Source organism: Dasypus novemcinctus, chromosome 6 (assembly GCF_030445035.2).
Source record: "Dasypus novemcinctus isolate mDasNov1 chromosome 6, mDasNov1.1.hap2, whole genome shotgun sequence".
In the NCBI taxonomy this organism is placed as follows: domain Eukaryota; kingdom Metazoa; phylum Chordata; class Mammalia; order Cingulata; family Dasypodidae; genus Dasypus; species Dasypus novemcinctus.
The window spans coordinates 108,133,806-108,153,514 of record NC_080678.1 but is presented as its reverse complement, the minus strand read 5'-3'; the positions used below and the strand labels follow the sequence as shown (position 1 = coordinate 108,153,514).

General features: G+C 42.3%; 1 long non-coding RNA gene across 2 annotated transcripts in view; it reads right to left on the bottom strand.

Annotated features, from left to right (window-relative positions):
• Nucleotides 1-2,527: 2,527 nt before the first annotated feature.
• The window catches only part of LOC131278783 (uncharacterized), a 56,392-nt gene continuing 39,210 nt past the window's right edge, over nt 2,528-19,709 (bottom strand). For both annotated transcript variants that reach the window (XR_009186220.1, XR_009186219.1), the window contains exons 2-4: nt 18,904-19,059; nt 9,912-9,950; nt 2,528-3,956 (exon numbers count right to left, since the gene is read on the bottom strand). This is a non-coding gene — a long non-coding RNA (uncharacterized lncRNA). The remainder of the gene's footprint in view (nt 3,957-9,911; nt 9,951-18,903; nt 19,060-19,709) is intronic.

Sequence of the window (19,709 nt, the reverse complement as noted above, 5' to 3'; positions counted from 1 at the left end):
CTGCTTGAAATTGGCTGTTTTTCGCTCAGCATAATGCCCTTGAAATCCTTCCAAGTTGTTGCATGTATCAATAGTTCATTTCTTTTTATTGCTGGGTAGGATTCCATGGTATGGATATACCAGTTTGTTTAACCTTTCACCTCTTGAATGGATTTTGGTTGTTTCCAGTTTTTAGCTATTACAGTCAAAGCTGCCAGGAACAATCAAATACAGGTTTTGGGGAGGACTTGAGTTTTCATTTCTCTGGGGTAAATGCATATGGTAATTTCATGTTTTGTTGTTTAAGTCACATGGTAATTTCACATGGTAATTTCATGTTTTGTTGTTTAAGAAACACCAATTTTCCAGAGTGGTTGTACTATTTTACATTCTTACCAGCAACATATGAAATCCAGTTTCTTCACATCCTTCCCAGCATTTCGTGTTGTCACTGTTGTTTTTTTAGCTATGCTAATAGGTATGTAATGATAACTCCTGTGGTCTTAATTTGCATTTCTCTAATGGCTAATGATGTTGAACATCTTTTCACATGCTTATTTGACATCTTTATATCCTCTTTGGTGAAATGTCTGTTCGTGTCTTTTGCACATTTTCTAATTGGATTTTTACTGTTAAGTTTTAAGAATTATTAATATATTCTAGATATGAGTCTATTGTCAGATATTTGACATACACCTGTTTTTCCCCATCAGTAGCTTCTCTATTCATCTTCTTAATAGGGTCCTTCACAGAGCAAAAGTTTTTTATTTTGACAAAGTCAAACTTATTTAGTTTTTCTTTTATGACTTAAGCTTTTGGTGTCATTTCTACAAACTGCTCACCAAGTTCTAGGTTCCAAAGATTTTCTCCTAGATTTTTTCCAAACTTTTCAGTTTTACAGTTTACATTTCAGTCTTTGATCCATTTTGTTATTTCTTGAATAAGGTATAATAAGGTTTAAGTTGACACTTTGGGGTTGCTGTTCTCGTTTGTTTTGCCTCTGGATAACCAATTGCTCCAGCACCATGATAAAATCCTATCCTTCCATGCGTTTGCACTTTTTTTATGGGGGTTCTTTCCGGGTTCTCTATTCTGTCCATTGATCAATATATCTCTCCCTTTGCCAAAATCACAGTTTTTATTATTATAACTATGTAATAAGTCTTGAAATTGAGTAAAGTGATTCTTCCTACTTTATTCTTTTTTCAAAATTATTTTAGCTATTCTAATTTCTTTGTGTTTCATATAAACTTCAGAATAATCTTGTTGATGGCTACAAAATCTCTTGCCAGACTTATGAGAACAGTATTAAACTGTATATCAGTTTGAAGAAAATTGACATCTTTACTATGATATCTTTCAATCACTGTTTTGTAGTTTTCAGCATAAAAGTCCTGGGGTATGTTTGTTTTGTTTACACCTAAGGTTTGTTTTGTTTACACCTTAGGTTTATACCTATGTAGTTCATCTTATTTGAGTGATTATAAATTTCACTGTATTTTAAATTTCAGTTTCCAAATATAATGGCAAAATTTTTAAAAGCAACTTTAGTGAAATTATTAAATAGAACAATTATAATCTTCATCAGAAGAAAAAAATGTAAAATAACGGTGAGATATGAATGATGTATACAATGATATGGAGGTATGTAAATATACTACTGTAAGATTCCAACCTGTTTGGTAGTGCTTCCATAGAAGAAAAGTACCAGAACGAAGAACACTGGAATTTCTTACTTGATAAATGTATTTCAAAGCTATGGGGAAAGAATTTAATCTTCAATTAATCTTGTTAGGACAACAAGCCATCTGGAATAAGATTGTACCTGTACCTCATCCATTATAAAAAAGAATTTTATATCAGTTCAGTTTTTGAAGTTTTTAAGTAAATTACTGTTCTTAAAGTGAATAATGTAAAATATTAGTATTTAGGTGGAATGTGCCTAATATTCAAGGCAGAAACAATAAAGTTAATGACTGATAAATTTCATTATTGAAAAGTAAATGCAAATGTAAAAAAGCCACAGAAATACCATTTTGACTTATTAGAAAAGTTTAAAAAGAATAATCATTATCTATGGTTGGTATAGGTTTGGGCAACTATTCCTGGCCATAACCATCTGCAACGTTGGGAGGCTACTGGGTATCAAAATATAAATGGACTTAACCTGCCAAGTCCATTTCTAAGATTATATACAAGCATAATTGTCCAAAGATCTATAAACACTGTTTCACTTTATGATTCAGAAAAAAATTTTTTAATTAATTTTTAAAAGACTCAGTTTCACTGGATCATGTAGAATATTACACATAAATAAATAAGGCATGCTCCCATTCTTGTGAAAATTACATGCATATTCTAAAGTCTAAAACCCAAATGAAAAAACAACAACAAAACCCATGTTACAATATACAGCAGCAAAGTACGGAATGTGTAACTGAAGACATGGCAAGAGTCACTCCCTATGTACTTACTAATTTTCCTATTGGGAATAATGTAGAGAGGCTGCACCCTCAAAGAACATAAATCTACAAATGTTCTAAAGAAATTTGTTTTAATCTGCTTTTTATTTCCCCAGCATTTCCCAGTTGACTATCATTTTAACAGCACCATACACAAAATCAAATTTTATTAAAAATCAAAATCTATTCCAGAGTTATCAATTTTCACATTTTACAAAATCATCATTAACATCACTACTAAATGAATACTTGGGTGAGCTCGGTTTTCAAAAATGATTCTCAATTATTTTTTAGTTTTCATAATAAATAAGAATTTTATTGAAAGAGAAATATTTTCTTCCAACAAATCATAACAATGGATACCTTTAAAAGATTCTGAATTATAACAACACTGAGTAGTAAATAGCAACACAAGTCATCAGATCAGTCACAGAATTGTCAAAGCCATACTAAACATTTACAGGATACAGGCAAGCAATGAACTGAAGTTTTGAGTGCTAGTTAAAGGGACCAAATATAGTAACAACATAGTCCCCATTTTACTATTCAAGAGTTTTTTGAAATTCTGATTCCTGACAATTTTTAAAAGATTAAGAGAACTAACTACAACTTTCAAATATTTATTCCTATTATTTTAAATTTGAGTGAATCCTGATTTAATCCATAAAATGTGACAGCGCTATATTACAGAGGCAATCCTTGCATTCCCAGGATTTTGGGTTTTTTTTTCAATCTTAGGAGAAGTATATTGAATAAAAAATTGCTTTCTTTATACAAAAAAATACACAGTCTCAAAGCACTAAGAAATTTAAATATCCAAGTTATAGCTAACAGGTGGCAAGTCAACATCCAGGGTTGACAGAATGCTTGAAGGAGCCTGCTAGAGTGGACTCCCACATCAGAGAAGGCATCAATTAAATATCAGTCTCCCAACAGCACAACTGAAATTTCAGTTATGATAGCATAGTAACTGTGAGTAACTGCATAAAGTACAGACTTCTGTAAAAAATAATATTTTGTGTAATCTATGTATCTTTAAAAATACATAAATTTTTTTAAAAAAATAAAAAAATAACCACTTACTGTTCCTTGCATAGACAAAAGAAGGGTTTTCCTAGAAAATAAGCTGTATCAACTTGAACTGTCTTAACTAGTACTAAATGTGGCACTGTACTTCAGCACCCATTTTGGTTCTGTTTAAGACTTGAATATGTCAGTACATCTCTGTCCTCTGGTTTCTCTGTCCTTTTTTCAGGGCCACTTGGTATAATCTTCTGATGTGAGTTCAACAAAAGCCTCACCACTCCATCTGCCTTCCCTGGTGCAGATGAAATGAAAGGCTGACGCTCCATCTTGAATTTTGCAGTTGGAGAGGAAATTCTGCACATCCTCAATAGAGCAAGGCCAGGGCAAGCCACGGAGCTTGACCACGAATCCTTCGCCTCCCTTGGGACCCAGCATCATGGAGACTTGACAGGGCAGGCATCAACCAGCTCAGTGTGCAGGTTACTGTGGCTGAAAAGAAAGAGAAAACTACTTTACAAACTTTTCGATTTAATAATTAAAGAAGAAATAATAAACACTATTTTCCTCATTTACAGATAGGGAAGGTAAGTTTGATTGATATTAAACAAAGGCCTTAAAGAAGACATTTTAGGGAAGCAGATGTGGCTCAAGAAGTTGGGCAACCACCAAACACACCAGAGGTCCCAGGTTCTGTTCCCCATACCTCCTAAGAAGACAAGTACACAGTGAATAGACACAGAGAGCAGACGGCGAGCGCAAAGAATGCGATGGAGAGAGAAATAAATAAATGAAAATAAATCTTAAAAAAAAAGACATTTTAGAGCTGAGATTTAATTCCAGATCTCCCTGATTCCAAAACTTGTACAACCATTCTTACCCACCCCCAAGCACTACCTAACACTTCTCATAGATGTGCACACTTAAACAGAATAAGAGTGGCTTTCAGAGCACATACTGCAGTGCCCTCTCTGACAAAAATTCATAGAAATGACAAAAGATACTTTAAAACTATAAATGGGTATCATAGCTGGAAAATGAGAAAGGTCACCCTCAATGGACATAAAATTTTGAAGAATTCAAAGACAGGATGACCACAGGTTTAGACCCATCACCCAGAACGCTGTAGGAGATGACAGTTGAAAAGCTGCGAGAAGCTCCATGGGTGGTCCGAGCCCTGAGGCTCCCTCCTCCCTGAGCCTGGAGAGGCAGCTGTCTGCTCACTCGCAGGCTGAGGGTGGCCAATGAGGCAGCGGCAGTGGCCCCCTCTCCCCCAGCAGCCAGGCACCTTGGGAGTCCCATGCCATTGCACTGCCCCCTGGCACCCCACACCCCACTGAATGTCCCATCCTGCTATTCAACAACCCAGGTAATGATTGCAAACTCATGGAGTTAATAATTAGAATATAGGTCACCAGAAAAGAGAATGAGGTTAGAGAATGAAAGTTGAGGTTTAATCTGCACAGAATTGCTAAAAAGGTTTTTTGTAAATCTTTGGAAATGCACAGAAATGGTGAAAGCACATCATAGCATTTGTGTAACTAGCGGTGTTAATATGGGTATGATAGTGGTTGAAAGAGAAAGTCTAAGGTCATATTACTAGAAAGAAAGCTAAAAAAAGTAACACAGGACTGTGTTGCGTAGCAAAACCTCATGTGAAATAGGAGTATGGGTTAACATTGCGTATATATCACTATTTTTCCTTGAAACAGAACAAATATATATTAATATTACAAGATGTTAATAGAGGCAGTGGACTTTCCCCAGTGTTTAGGGCATCCATCTACCACATGGGAGGTCCTCGGCTCAAACCCCGGGCCTTCTTGACCCATGTGGAGCTGGCCCATGTTCAGTGCTGATGTGCACAGAGTGCCCTGCCATGCAGGGGTGTCCCCCACGTAGGGGAGCCCCACATACAAGGAGTGCACCCCAAAGGAGAGCCACCCAGCGTGAAAGAAAGTACAGCCTGCCCAGGAATGGTGCCACACACACAGAGAGCTGACACAACAGGATGACGCAACAACAAGAAACACAGATTCCTGTGCCACTGACAACAGAAGCAGACAAAGAAGACCACACAGCAAAATAGACACAGAGAACAGACAACCGGGGTGGGGAGTGGGAGGGGAGAGAAATAAATAAAAAATAAATAAATCTTAAAAAAAAAAAAAAGACGTTACTAGACAAAAATACAACCAAGCAAACTATGGACAATAGTGTATACTAATATACTTAAAATTTTCCATTAAAGGTAAAAAAGAAAAAAAAAAAAGGATGCAAAATGTTAATAGGGGAAGTGGATGTGACTCAAGTGATTGGGCTCCCACCTACCACATGGGAAGTCCCAAGTTTGGTTTGTGGTGCCTCCTGAAAAAGGTGAGCTGGTGTGATGGGCAGGCACAGTGAGCTGATGCAACAAGATGACGCAACAATGAGACACAAAGAGGAAAGACAATGAGAGACACCACAAACCAGGGAAGCAAGATGGTTCCAACAACTGAGTGCCTCTGTCCCACGTGGGAGATGCCAAGTTCGGTTCTGGTGCCTCCTAAAGAGAAGAGGAGGAGACAAAGAGCACACAGCAAAGAGACACAGAAGCAGACAGCGAGCGTAAACAATAAGGGGGAATAAAGAAATAAAATAGTGTGTAGTAATCTATTAAAAATCTTCCATTAAGGGTAAAAAGAAAAAAAAGGTACTACAAATTGTTTGACTCCATCTATACAAAATATAAATACAAATAAATTAGAGAGATGGAAACAGAATAGCAGCTATGTACGGCAGGGGATGGAAAGAGAGATTAAGGGGTAGCGTTTTTTGGTTTGTCTGTTTTTTGTTTATTATTATTATTGGAATAATGAAAACGCTCTAATATTGATTGAAGTGATGAATGCACAACTCTGTGATCACAAGAAATACCACCGACTATACATTTTGGATAGATTGTATGCTTTATGAATATGTATCAATAAAATTGATTAAAAATAATTCGGGGAGCCAATGTGGCTCAGTGGTTGAGTGCTGGCTTCCTACATATGAGGTCCCAGGTTTAAACCCCAGCCCCAGTACCTCAAAAGTAAATTTGAAAATTAAAAATAAAAATAATTTAGTAGATGAAGGCCATCAGTGCACCAATTTTCTTTCTTTCTTTTTTCTTTTTTTCTTTTGAGGTAGCAGGTAAATAGAGGACTTGGAGTCATTGGCAGGACTTTCCAGTCAAGAAACGCAAGCACAACATCCAAGGAAAACCTGCACCCCAAAGGGTGGCTGCCAATCAGAAGGACAAGAGTTAACACCGAAAACACCTAGCCAGTACAGAAAAATGGGGATTTTGAAAGATGTTTACCTGACATAGCCAAAGAAATGAGAGATAAGACATCTATAAAAGGAGAAATGCCTATTATGAAAAAGAACGAATTAGGGGGAGCGGATGTGGCTCAAGTGCTTGAGCGCCTGCCCAGGCTGGATCCCCAGTACCTCCTAAAACAGTAACAAAAAGCAAACAAATGGAAGAGGGAAAAAAAACCTCTGGGGAGCTGGTGTAGATTAGTGGTTGAGCACTGGCTTCCCACATTATGAGGTTATCAATCCCCAGCCCAGTTAACTAAAAAAAAAAAAAAAATTAGGAGTCTGAGATGTTAAAAAGGTCAAAATACAAAAAAAAATATTTAGACAATGTTAATGAAATAAATAGCAAAGAGGAAGAAAATTTGAAGCATAAGACAGTGAGCTGGAAGATCTGGTCAATGTTCCAGAATGCAGTGCCAAAGAAGAGTAAGCATGATTTATAGTTTTAAGGGACTGAGCTAGGTTTCTAGTGGCCAACTACTAAATGTTTTAGAAGAAGAGAAAAGAGAATGCACTGGGGGCAGTACTTTAATAGTAAGATAATTTCTCCAAACTGGAGAAAAAATATGATCCCTGCATTATATGTACTATTATATTAAAACAGGAGACTATTGAACATAGTAGGAATATACAAGTCAGGTTAAGACAAGGGTACTTTCTTGTTAGGCTTATATTCATTCCATATATTATCATGAAAAACTTTTTTGATAATTTTATTCTTCTGTGATAGTCTTAACTATAATTGTTAAGTATAATAAAACTCTTGCAGTTAATAATACTTGCTTCCATATTTTATGTTAGGAGGAATATTTTCACAGAATATAATTGGTGATGGAAGTTGAATTTCACCTTGATCAAACCTTTTCAATTTTTACCTACAGTCTAGGACTTTTTATCATGTCATAATTAACAGAACCAATAAAATAATGTGCCTTGTGGACAGGAGCAACCACCTGCTTTACCCTTATAAGAAATTTTGGTTAAGGTGAAAATGAATGACGACTACAACAGGACTTTTGGCCAGCTCTAGAAAGGAACCACGATTTCGACCTATTCTCAAACTGTAAATGGATATAACTTTCTGATAAAAAAAAAAACAACAATAAAATAGAAAGGAACCAAAATAAGGCAGCAACAATGTTTCCGGGAATCCAAGAGAGCAATGGCTTCCATCTGCTAAGGGAATGTAATTTTGATCCTAAAATTCTCAATTAGGAGAAAAAAAAAAAGTATAAGGCCTATAAACGCAGATTTATTTCAACCCATGAGCACTACTTGAAAGAATCATTAGATGATGTAAAGTACCAAAACCGAAAACTGATTCTAAAGGCGCTCGAGGTTGGGGGCAGCACGGGCTGAGTGGGCGTTGCCAGGCTCCCTGCCGCCCCGCGCGCCCTCCTGCCCCTACCAGCCCCGCACCCCGCCAGCCCCCGCGCCCCGCCAGCCCACGCGCCCCCGCCGCCCAGCGCCCGGCCACCCCACGCGCCCCTCTGCCCCCGCGCCCCGCCAGCCCCCGCGCCCCGCGGCCCCGCGCGCCCCGCCAGCCCCGCGGGAGGCCCGGAGCGTGCGCGGTGGCGGGGCTTCCTGGCGCTCCCGGCCTCGTGGCGCCGCCCGCCCTGCCGCCGCGGTGCTGCGACCCTACGATTTACCGAGCCTTGCTCCTAACACTCCCTGTGGAACTGAAAGCCTCCCTGGCCGCAGGGCGGGGGCTGGCCTGAGCACTGAGCCTTCGCCGGAGCCGGGTTGGTGCCGCAGCTGGCTCCCTCCCCGGCCGGCCCGGGGCACACTGGCCAGCGCCCGGGGGCGTTCGTGCCCGCGGAGGCCTGGACACTCCCGAGCCTGGACACTCCGGCTGGCGCCCCACGTGGGCGTTCCGTCTGGATCACGGCTGGTGGAAGGCCCCTCCGGCCGCGCTGTTAAAGTACGATTCCTTTGGTGATTTTGTTCAGGTGTCGGGCACGCCGGGCAAAAGGGCCCTGGGGGGAGGAGGTGGCGCAAACGGTGGCGCGCCTGCTTCCCACCTGGAAGGTGCGGTTCAGGCCCCGGTGCCTCTAAGAACAAAAGGAGCAAACCAACGAGGGAAACAACTCAGAAGAGCCCGTGTGGCTAGGGTGGGGGTGGGGGTGGTGGTGGTTGTTCAAGGTCCGAGGCTCAATCCCCGGCTCCGGGGTCTCAAAAAAAGAAGGGGTGGGGGCACTGGTTTGAGTCTGAATCCCCTGCTACTTGACAACCCTGCAGAATTATATGTGGAGGGCACAGGAGATCTTTACAAATGACCTAGGAAATAAAGAACCCAAGTGTTTGATAGAGACACTGCAGAATGGTTAGGAGCCTGGGCTGTTTCACAGGAGAGGGACCTTCTTGGGTCCCATTCACCCGATGGGAAGTACTGGGTGATGGCACAGCTGGATCTTACTCGTGGCCATGCCCCAGTGGGACGCACTGGCGTCTGTTCTGTGCGCGCGCCAGCCAGCTTGCGGCTCAAGTTTCACCTCATCTCTTTTTTTTTTTCCTAGGAGGTGGGGGTTGAACCCAGGGCCTCATATGTGTGAAGCACGCTCAGCACCGAGCTGCACCCTGTCCACTCACCTCATCTCTTAGATGTGGGTAGCAAGACTCCAGCAATCTGCATGGCAGAAACGGAGGCAAAACAAGCACAAAAAGACGTTCCTTTGAATAGCTATTTTCCTTCATTTGATTCATGAGTTTTTTCTTGGAGGTCTTTCAAGTGGAAGTTTAGTCTCAAATTCATGGTCAGGTTCTTAAAAATGAAATTCAGCTACAAGAATATTTATTTTTACCTAATCTAATATCATAAAGATTTGTTTTTGTATTATTAAGAAGCACGTTTTGTTGCCTTCGGGGGACTGTTACTTGTAAATACGGGAGGATATTCCACGTCCCCGTCCCCCGTGGCCTCTCCTCGGTCTGCTCACTGTTCACGGTAGTTGTCTGCTCCCTTTCTCTCCTTTAGGAGGCACCCGCGTGAACGCATGTGGGAGCCAGACACGCAACTGCTTCAGCCACATCTGCACCCCAAGGATATTTTAATGAAATAAATGTAATTCTGGAAAAATGAGGTTAGAAAGAGGAACTCACCTAGATAACTGCTAATTCTTCCTGGTCGACTAATTCTTCCTGGGGGAAAATGGGAACAAAAATAGGTTGAGAGGATATTTGATTGGAAGAACTGCCAACTTATTGATGTGGAGAAAGTGGCCACAGTAGTTGCTGAGGGCAGGGAGATAAAAGAAGAGATGTGATGTGGGGGCATTTTCAGGACTTGGAGTTGTTCTGAATGATATGGCAGGGTCAGATGCTAGATTTTATATCCTGCCATAACCTACTGGATGGACTGGGAGAGAGGGTGAACTACAGGGTAAACTATTATCTATGGTGCGCAGCAGTGCCCCAAAATGTGTTGGCGGTGTGCGATGAGTGTGCCACAATGATGAGGGAGGTTGTTGGTGCGGGAGGAGTGGGGTGAGGGGAATACAGTGGGGTGGGGGCGATACAGAACATTTTTTTTATTCCTCTACCCCCAGGCCGGGAAGCCCGGTGGGTGCGCGAAGAACAAGCCCTCAGGGCCTGCGCCGTCCCCGCCCCCCTGCTGCCCACCCTCCAGGGCCCGGGCTCCCTTCCCACCTCCCCACGCACCTCCCACTTCGCGCCTGCCTGTTCCCACTGCCGGACCCCTTCCCCGCGGTCCCCCTGAAGGGCCGCCTCCGCGAACCCGGCCCTACCCCAGACTCGCCCTTCTCCCAGCCTGGCCGGGACGGCCGCGGGCCCGGCGCGCACGCGCACCCGGTAGGGCGGGGCCGCGCGCTCGGCGCGCGCCCGCACTAACCCGCTCCGGGTCCCGCGACGCCACCGTGCCGCCGCGGCCAGCCGCCCCCCGGGAGGAGGCGCGCAGCCAGCCCCAGGCAGCGCCGCGTGGGCGGCCCCTCCAGTGGGGAAAGCAAGTTTAGCGCCCGGCGCGGTTAGCCACCGAAGGGCCTTGGCCCTTTAACACGCTCCTCGCTCTTATATTTCTCAATGTAACATTTTTTTGTGATGTGTGTATCTTTAAAAAAATACAATTTACAGACATGGTGGGGTGGGGGTGGGGAGTGGGGTATATGGAACCTCATGTTTTTTGTATGTTTTTTAATGTAACGTTCTTTGTGCTCTATTAACTTTCATTTTAAAAGTGTGAAAAAAAACTGGAAACGTTTTCTCACCTTAGGTAAAATGAACTGCTGGAGACGAGTCAGACGTGCTGTGTAACCTGCGTTCCCTCTGAGCGCTAGGTCCTTTAGAGTTAAAGAGGAAAGGCAGGCCACCTGGGCCCTGAGCGGCTGTCAGCCGCGGGGAGGCCAGCTGCGATCGCGGCCCCGAGGGCGCCGGCCGGCCCTGGGCAGGAGGAGCGCTGCCCCGAGCCAGGCGGGAGGCAGGACCCCCAGGAGGAGCCTGCTAGGCCCTGACGAGGGAAGCACGGTCCTTAGGCATGGTGTGTCACAGACCTGCTGTGAACTTCGGTGGGTTTTTGTTTTTTGTTTTTAAACTTGGCTTTGTTCCTTCAGTTATAAGATACTACTTAATATCAAAACCTGTAAATGTCGGAATAAAATGGCATCTAATTACTTTACTGAAAGGGATTCCTCCAGATAATGTGAATGTTATGGATAGCATTAAAAATAGGGCTTGTTGTTTCTTTTTTTTTTTTTAACGTAAACTCAGTTCACTTCCAATATTTTTCTACCTCAAGTAATAAGAGGATTACTCATATGGAGATGTGTGCCAAACACTGGGGAGATACTGAGATAAATAAGTTCCTATCCTATTTTAACACCTTTCTCTCCCCCTTTGTCTGAATATCGGCTTTACAGCATAGGCCACCTTTCTTTCTTCTAGTTTAGGTTATGTTTGGCAGAACTTTGCCATATTATGATCTTTCAAATCATTTTTCCCCTTTCCTAGTGTAGCAGTTTGATATAGTTAAGAATTCCAAAAATAGGTATTGGATTATGTTTGCATTCTGATCTGTACCTGTGCATAACTGAGTTGTGATTAGGACATTGAGATAAAAGGCATGGCAAAGAACAGAGTTGGGGGTTTCTTAATGTTGGGATTTTGATGCTGGAGTTTGATGCTGAAGTCTTAAGTTGGAGCCCCAGGGAAAGAGACAGAGCTGTTTGCCTGATAGTCTACAGCTGTCCTTGTGGAGGGAGGCAAAGCCTAGAGAGCCTTATAATCTACAGCTGTCCTTGTGGAGCAAACAGGAGCTGAGCCAGAGGAACCCAGGAAGCCTGGACCCTTGCAGACGTGGCAGCCATCTTGCTCCAACACGTGACAGTAGACTTTGGTGAGGGAAGTAACTTACGCTTTATGGCCTGGTATCTGTAAGCTCCTACCCCAGATAAATACTTTATAAAACCAGTTTCTGGTATTTTGCATCAGCACCCCTTTGGCTGACTAATACACCTAGCATCGACCCCTCTCCATTCCAGGTTACACTGTGAATTTTCTTCATCATTCTTATAGTTGGGAGCCTGTTTTCCAGACTTCAAGAATTCATATTTGTTTTGTAATGCTTGGATCATATATAAATGCAGTTAAGAAAGAAAATCTGCCAACAGGAATTCCTGTCCTGTATACGAAGAGTGTTTATAAATGTAGTTGTGCCACTGATCAAGTGCTATGATCTTGAGTCTCGCCTGTGCCTTAATTTTCTTTTTGGTAAATGGGAATCTGTCTTTCCACCTTCATAGCATTTGCACACTTTTAAACATTATTGGATTTTAAGGCTGGATAGATTGGGCAGCCAACATGAAAACTGTTAACTCTCAGGTTTTTGCACTTAGGATCACCAAAATAAATCATTTAGAATCATTAAAATGTGCTCTAAGTTTATAATGACTTTAAATTGTCATATTCTCTACTATACATTTTTAAACCAATAAAATTTTTTAAAAACCTGATTCTAAAAGGAAGACATGGCATTAACAACAGTGATGCCATAAATGTAAAAAAAAGATATTGACAAGTCTAAAATATAGATTTTTTAAAATAAAATTCCAAAACTAAGATTGCAAATAATTTCCACATGGAAACTATCAAATAGAAGGTAGAGCAGGCATGTGTGTAATATGGGACCTAGTAATCCTGCTCCTGTGAATGTGCCCAAGAGGAATTCTCACAAGTGAAAGGCGGAGGCAGATAAAAGAGCATCAATTAAAAGTGGTAGACAGAGAAAGAATCAATTAGAAGGAGTCTGAATGGAATGAATACACATAGAGCAACATAAGTGACAAAAGAACAAAAAATCACCAGTAGAATCTTGGTTATGTTCATTACAAATAAGTGGTCATAAAAAATTATAACTAGATGGGAAGCAATTGTAGCTCAACTGATAGAGCATCTGCCTACCATATGGAGGGTCCAGGGTTTGATACTCGGGGCCTCCTGACTCATGTGGTCAGCTGGCCCATGTGCAGTGCTGTCACACGCAAGGAGTGCCATGCCAAGCAGGGGTGTCCCCCGCATAGGAGTGCCCCATGCGCAAGGACTGCATCCCTCAAGGAGAGCCACTCCACGTAAAAAAAGCATAGCCCACTCAGGAGTGGCCCCAGAGAGTTGACGCAGCAAGATGATACAACAAAAAAAGTGACAGTTTCCCAGTGCCACATGACAAGATGCAAGTGGACACAGAAGAACACACAGCAAATGGACACAGAGAGCAGACAACGGAGGGGAAGGGGAGAGAAATAAAATAAATCTTAAAAAAAATTATAACTGGAGATCAAGCTTACAATGTAGTTTGTAGAACTGATGGGCTTATTACTAAGTAGCATGGCCAGTATTCACAGCTCACGAATAACCTAACATGGCTGAAGTAAAACTAAAAGTATGTTTTTAAAAAAATTATACATTTTACAAGTTCGCATATAAATAAAAGGATACCCACAATACACATTAGAATTGCTGCCTATATGAGTTCAGGGAATGGAAGTAAGATACAGGAATTAATGGAACTAAGAACATAAATACAACAAAATGACCATAAGTATTTTAAAATTAAGGAAAAAAATTTCCTGACCACTATCTATACAACTGAGGCTCAAATTAAAAAAATATATGTAATAGCTAAATAAAGAATGTATTTATATTAAAACAAATATGGAAGTCTTCCACTTCTGGGCAAGATGGAGTTTCAGGGCCCAGGTTAACCTACCCACCTGAAATAGTTGCAAAATTGACAAAACATGAAACAACAGTTTTCAGGCAACAAAGGATAGTGATAGCACTGATAGATGGGAAACAAATAAGATGAGCCCTACAACTGGCCCAGCATACTTCCTGGAGAGAGATTTTAGCCTGTGGTACCAGGGTAGACAGTTAAGATGGAGCCTGGAGGACTCCCTGGGTTAAGGAGATGGAATTGAGAGTGTGGGGAGATCAATACAGCTACCCAGTGTTCATAGGATAAAGTATCAAAGGGGAGAGTGTTGCACAGAGAGGAGTCCCCAGAGATCTGCAGCGGGTCCCCTTGAATATTCATTTAGTACGGTACTGATCAGGAAATTACTCAGGCTCAGGCAAAGACCCATCCAAAAGGATTGGAGGAAGCAATGCCCAGGACTCTTGGAGGACCTGGAACAGTGCCTGCAGTGGGAGAACTTCATAATTCATAGGCCACTGGGTAGGGTTTGCAGGAAGAGCTTGCCTCAGAGGTGGGGGAAAATAACTTTCACCTGAGCAATGCACTGGACTTCCCTAAGAAATCATACAAAGACTAGGAAGACCGAAGAGGACAAAACCATTTTTAAGTAACTTAACCTATATCCCAAAATAAAGCTCAAGAAGATTTTTTGTAATACAAAAATATCCAGCATCTAACAAAGTAAAATTCATAATGTCTAGCATCCAACAAAGGATTACAAAGCATGCAAACTGACAAGAAAATATAACCTTTAGTGAGGGGAATAATGAATGAATCAAAACAGATCCAGACAGATGCAGGTGCTAGAATTAGCAGAAAAAGACTTATAAAGACAGTTATTACAACTATATTCTATATACTCAGAAAGTTAAATACAGGCTTGGAAAATACAAAAAGACCCAAATCAAATGTTTAGAAAAGAAAACTAGAAAGTTGAGATGAAAATCACTCATCATACCAAGAAGAAGGAAAACTTAAATGAGAAAAGAAAATCAACAGTCATCAACACCAAGATATTAGAATACCTGAGGATTCTAAAAGCAGCCATAATAAAAATGCTTTAATGAACAATGCAATTATAAACATGCTTGAAACAAATGAAAAAAAAATTGATCACCGCAGCAAAGATACAAGATTTTAGGAAGTATTGAGCAGAAATTCTAGGACTGAAAATTTTCCCGAAATAAAAAATGTCTCTGGATGAGCTTAAAAACAGGATGGAGGCTGGAGGAAAAAAAAAAATCAGTGAAAAATAGAAAAATAAAATTACCCAATCTGAACAGCAAAAATAGAAAGGAAAAATGAACAGAGACTTAAAGAATTGTATAACTACAACAAAACATCTAACATTCATGTCATCAGAGTCCCAGAAGGGAAGGAGGAAGAACATGGGGCTAGAAAATAATAGCAGAAATAATAGCAGAAAATTTTCCAATTTTGGGAAAAGACTTCAAGGGGTAATATGGGAAAACTATGAAAATTTCTACATAATTAGACAATTCTGGTGAAATTTACCAACACTTCAAAAGCTACTATATGGGAAGCGGACTTGGCCCAGTGGATAGGGTGTCCATCTACCACATGGGAAGATGGCGGTTCAAACCCTGGGACTCCTTGACCCGTGTGGAGCTGGCCCATGCGCAGTGCTGATGCGCGCAAGGAGTGCCGTGCCACGCAGGGGTGTCCCCTGCATAGGGGAGCCCCATGCACAAGGAGTGCACCCTGTGAGGACAGCCGCCCAGTGCGAAAGTGCAGCCTGCCCAGGAATGGTGCCGTACACACGGAGAGCTGACACAACAAGATGATGCAACAAAAAGAAACACAGATTCCCATGCCGCTGACAACAACAGAAGCAGACACAGAAGAACATGCAGCAAATAGACACAGAGAACAGACAACCAGGGTGGGGGTGGGGGGGAGGGGAGAGAAATAAATAAATAAATCTTAAAAAAAAAGCTACTATAACCAACATGTGATAGATCATTTAAATAGCCCTCTAGTTACTAACAAATTTACTTGTAATTTTAAAAACTCCCCCAAAAATCTCCAGACCCAGACGGTTTCACTAGAGAATTACACCAAATATTTAAAAAACAATTCAAATTAATTTTATGCAATCTACTCCAGAAAATGGAAAAAAGGAGGAAACAATTCCCAATAGAGGGAAGCAGATGTGGCTCAACTGATAGAGCGTCGGTCTACCATATGGAGGTCCAGGGTTCAATCCTCAGGGCTTCCTGACCTGTATGGAGCTGGACCATGCACAGTGCTGCTGTGCACAAGGAATGCCGTGCCACACAGGGGCACCCCCACATAGGGGTGCCCCACATGCAAGGAGTGCACCCCGTAAGGAGAGTCACCAAGCGTGAAAAAAGTGCAGCCTGCCCAGGAATGGTGCTGCATGCACGGAAAGCTGATGCACCAAGATGACACAACAAAAACAAGACACTGATTCCGGGTGCCGTTGACACAGGCAGATACAGAAGAACACAGAGCGAATGGACAGAGAGAGCAGACAACTAGGGGGGAGCGGGGAAGGGGAGAAAAATAAATAAAAAATAAACCTTAAAAAGAAAATCAATGTAGGGAAGCAGATGTGGCTCAAGTGATTGAGCTCCTGCCTACCACATAGGAGGTCCTGGGTTAGGTTCCCGGTGCCTCCTGGAGAAGACCAGCAAGACAGTGAGCTGGAGCAATGGACAGGTGTGGCGAGCTGACTCAACAAGATGACGCAACGCAGGAGACACAAAGAGGAAAGACATAAGAAAAGCAGAGAGCTGAGGTGGCTCAAGTGTTTGAGCACCTCCCTCCCACATCAGAGGTCACAGAACCAGTTCCCAATGCTTCCTAAAGAAGATGAGCAGACACAGAGCACACAGCAAATGGATATAGAGAGCGGACAGCAGCAGACAGTGAGTGCAAACAATGGGAGGGGGGGACAGGGAATGAATAAATTAAAAAAAATTTTTTTTAAATAATCAATGTAATCTAGAGGATCAACAGGCTAAAAAGGAGAAATCATATAATCATATCAGTTGACACTGAAAAGACATCTGACAAAATCCAACAAGCTTTCATGATAACCCCAAATGCGTTAGGATTAGAGGGACCACCTCGACTTGATAGCTTGATAAAGAGCATCTAACATAGTTAATGGTGAAAAACTGCATGCTTCCCCCCAGGTTGGGAATAAGGGAAGGCTGTCCACTTCACCACTCTTATTCAACATTGTACTGGAAGTCCCTGTCAGCCAAATTAGGCAAGTAAAGGAATGAAAAGGCAGATTGGAACAGAAGACGTTAGAGAGCCCCTTGTACTACATAGAAAATCCCAAAGAAACTACAAAAACCCCCTGGAACAAATAAGTTAAGCAAGGTCACTGGATACAAGATCAACTGTTACAGATTGAGTTGTGTCCTCCAGAAGGACATATTCATATCCCAACCCCCAGTCTCATGAACGTGACCCTATTTGGATACAGGATTTTGAAGATATGATTTCTTAAGATGAGACCAATCTGGATCAGGCTCTGACAGAGAGAAGAGAGCCATGTGACGGAGGCAGGGATGGAGTTATGCCACCAGCCGGGCAGAACCCTACCGACTTCAGGGGAGCCTGGCTCTGCCAGCAGCACCTGGGTTTGGACTTCAAGCCTCCAGACTGTGGGACCAGAAATTCCTGTTGTTTTAAGCCACCTATTTTGGTGCTCGCTTCAGCAGCACCACCCATTTTGTGATACTTAAGTTAGGCAGCCCTAGGGAACTAAGGTGTCAACATCAATGTACAGAAACCAATTGTATTTCTATTAGCAATAAAGTATGTGTAAATCTAAACTAAAAATACAAAACCATTTTCAATTGCTCAGAAAAACTAAAAACTTAGATGTAAATCTAATAAAATATAGATGGGACTTGCATGCTGGAAGCTACAAAAAGCTTATGAAAGAAATCCAAGAAGATCTCAGTAAATGAAGAGACATGCTGTGTTCGTAGATGGGAATTTCTCCCCAAAATGATTTATTGGTTTACAACTTTTCCTATCAAAATCCCAGCAAGGGAAATCAAGGGAATCCAGAAGAGAAAGGAGAGTCCATCACCATGTGACAGGAAAAACAAGGCCCAATGATAGCTAGGAGTGAGCCCGGAATGCCACAGCCTTAAGGGAGAAAGCATCTCCTTGTTGACACCGTGGTTTTGGACTTCTCCTAGCCTCGAAATCACAGTTAACCTGATGAGGCTGACTGCTAACAAGTTCTGTCCCACCTTATGCCCTGTTCTTTTGGTGATGATTTCACTTCTGTCAGAAGCTGTCCCCTCCAAAGCAAACATGCAATAGAAGAAACAGATCTCAGCAATGGCACAAAACCCACTCAAGCATACTCAGCTATTGCCTTGTTATACACACAGAACCAGTAGAGCTGAGATTTTACTTGGTACATGTGGCTCGGTGGGTCCACAGTAGAAAAGGTTGTTTCATGGTTTGAGGATGCTGTTAATATCTAGCTATGCTCAGAGATGTAGCCACCAAGTGCAATTAATGTCCCATGATGATGGAGGAGCTTGTTGTTATGGGAGGAGTGGGGTGAGGGGGGTGGGGGGTATAGGGGACCTCAAAAATTTTTAAATGTAACATTAAAAAAAATAAAGACAAAGAAAAAATACATATATAGCTATGCAGCTGAAGTGAAGATATTTCAGTCTCCTTTCCAAGAATGGCTTCCAACAAGACATCATGGATTAAAATGGACTGTTCCTAAAAGCAGGCTATCACAATTTTTCAATGGAAGGCTCAGCTTAATCACAGCCACAAGAGCCCAAGTTCAGGGGCACAAATCCCCTGCTCTGCCCACTTTACACATTGAATCCCCGACAGAAGAGATGCTGGCCCTACCTGCAGGCCCCATTCTGGCATCCGGGCTGCTGAGCATCTCTTCTTGTAGGTCAGCCTGGGAGGGCCTCCTCGGGAACTCCCAGGCCAGGCCCTGCATCTCATGAGACTGATCAATGCTCTTTCATTCTGATGGCCCTTGGGATTTCTCTTCTGACCCTGTGAGAGATGTGAAACAAGATGTTTTTAAGCAGCAGGTGGGCATTCTGTATAAAAATAAGGTCAGGGTGCCAGGAAACAAGGGCTCTGGTCTCCTTCACCTTGGGAACGCTCCTGGGAATGTTTCTTCTTCTTTGTGGCCAGCACTCATGCCATTCAATGGAGACATCACCTAGCTGGATGTGAACTGTCAGGGCCTCTTAGAAGAGAGGATGAAGATTATACCAAGGGTTGTTTAAGTCCAGTTTTCTGGGTTTGAAACCATCCCAACACTTAGTAATTTGTCTGCAAGGCTTTATTTTCTGACTTTTTGTGTCTACTCCAGAAACCTTGGCGCTTTGCATTCACATATAACCAAGAGCCATGACCCTCAGTCCTTCTCCAGGCTCCAGCTTGAACCTTCAGAAGCCCAAGAGCTAGGGGCTTCTGTACATTCTCCAGAAAGTAATGAGGGAAGCAGATCTGGCTCAACTGCTGGAGCATCTGCCTACCACCTGAGAGGTCCAAGGTTCAAACCCAGGGCCTCCTGACCTATGTGGTGAGCTGGCCCACATGCAGTGCTGATGCATGCAAGGAGTGCCGTGCCACGCAGGGGTGTCCCCCATGTAGGGGAGCCCACATGCAAGGAATGCACCCTGTAAGGAGAACTG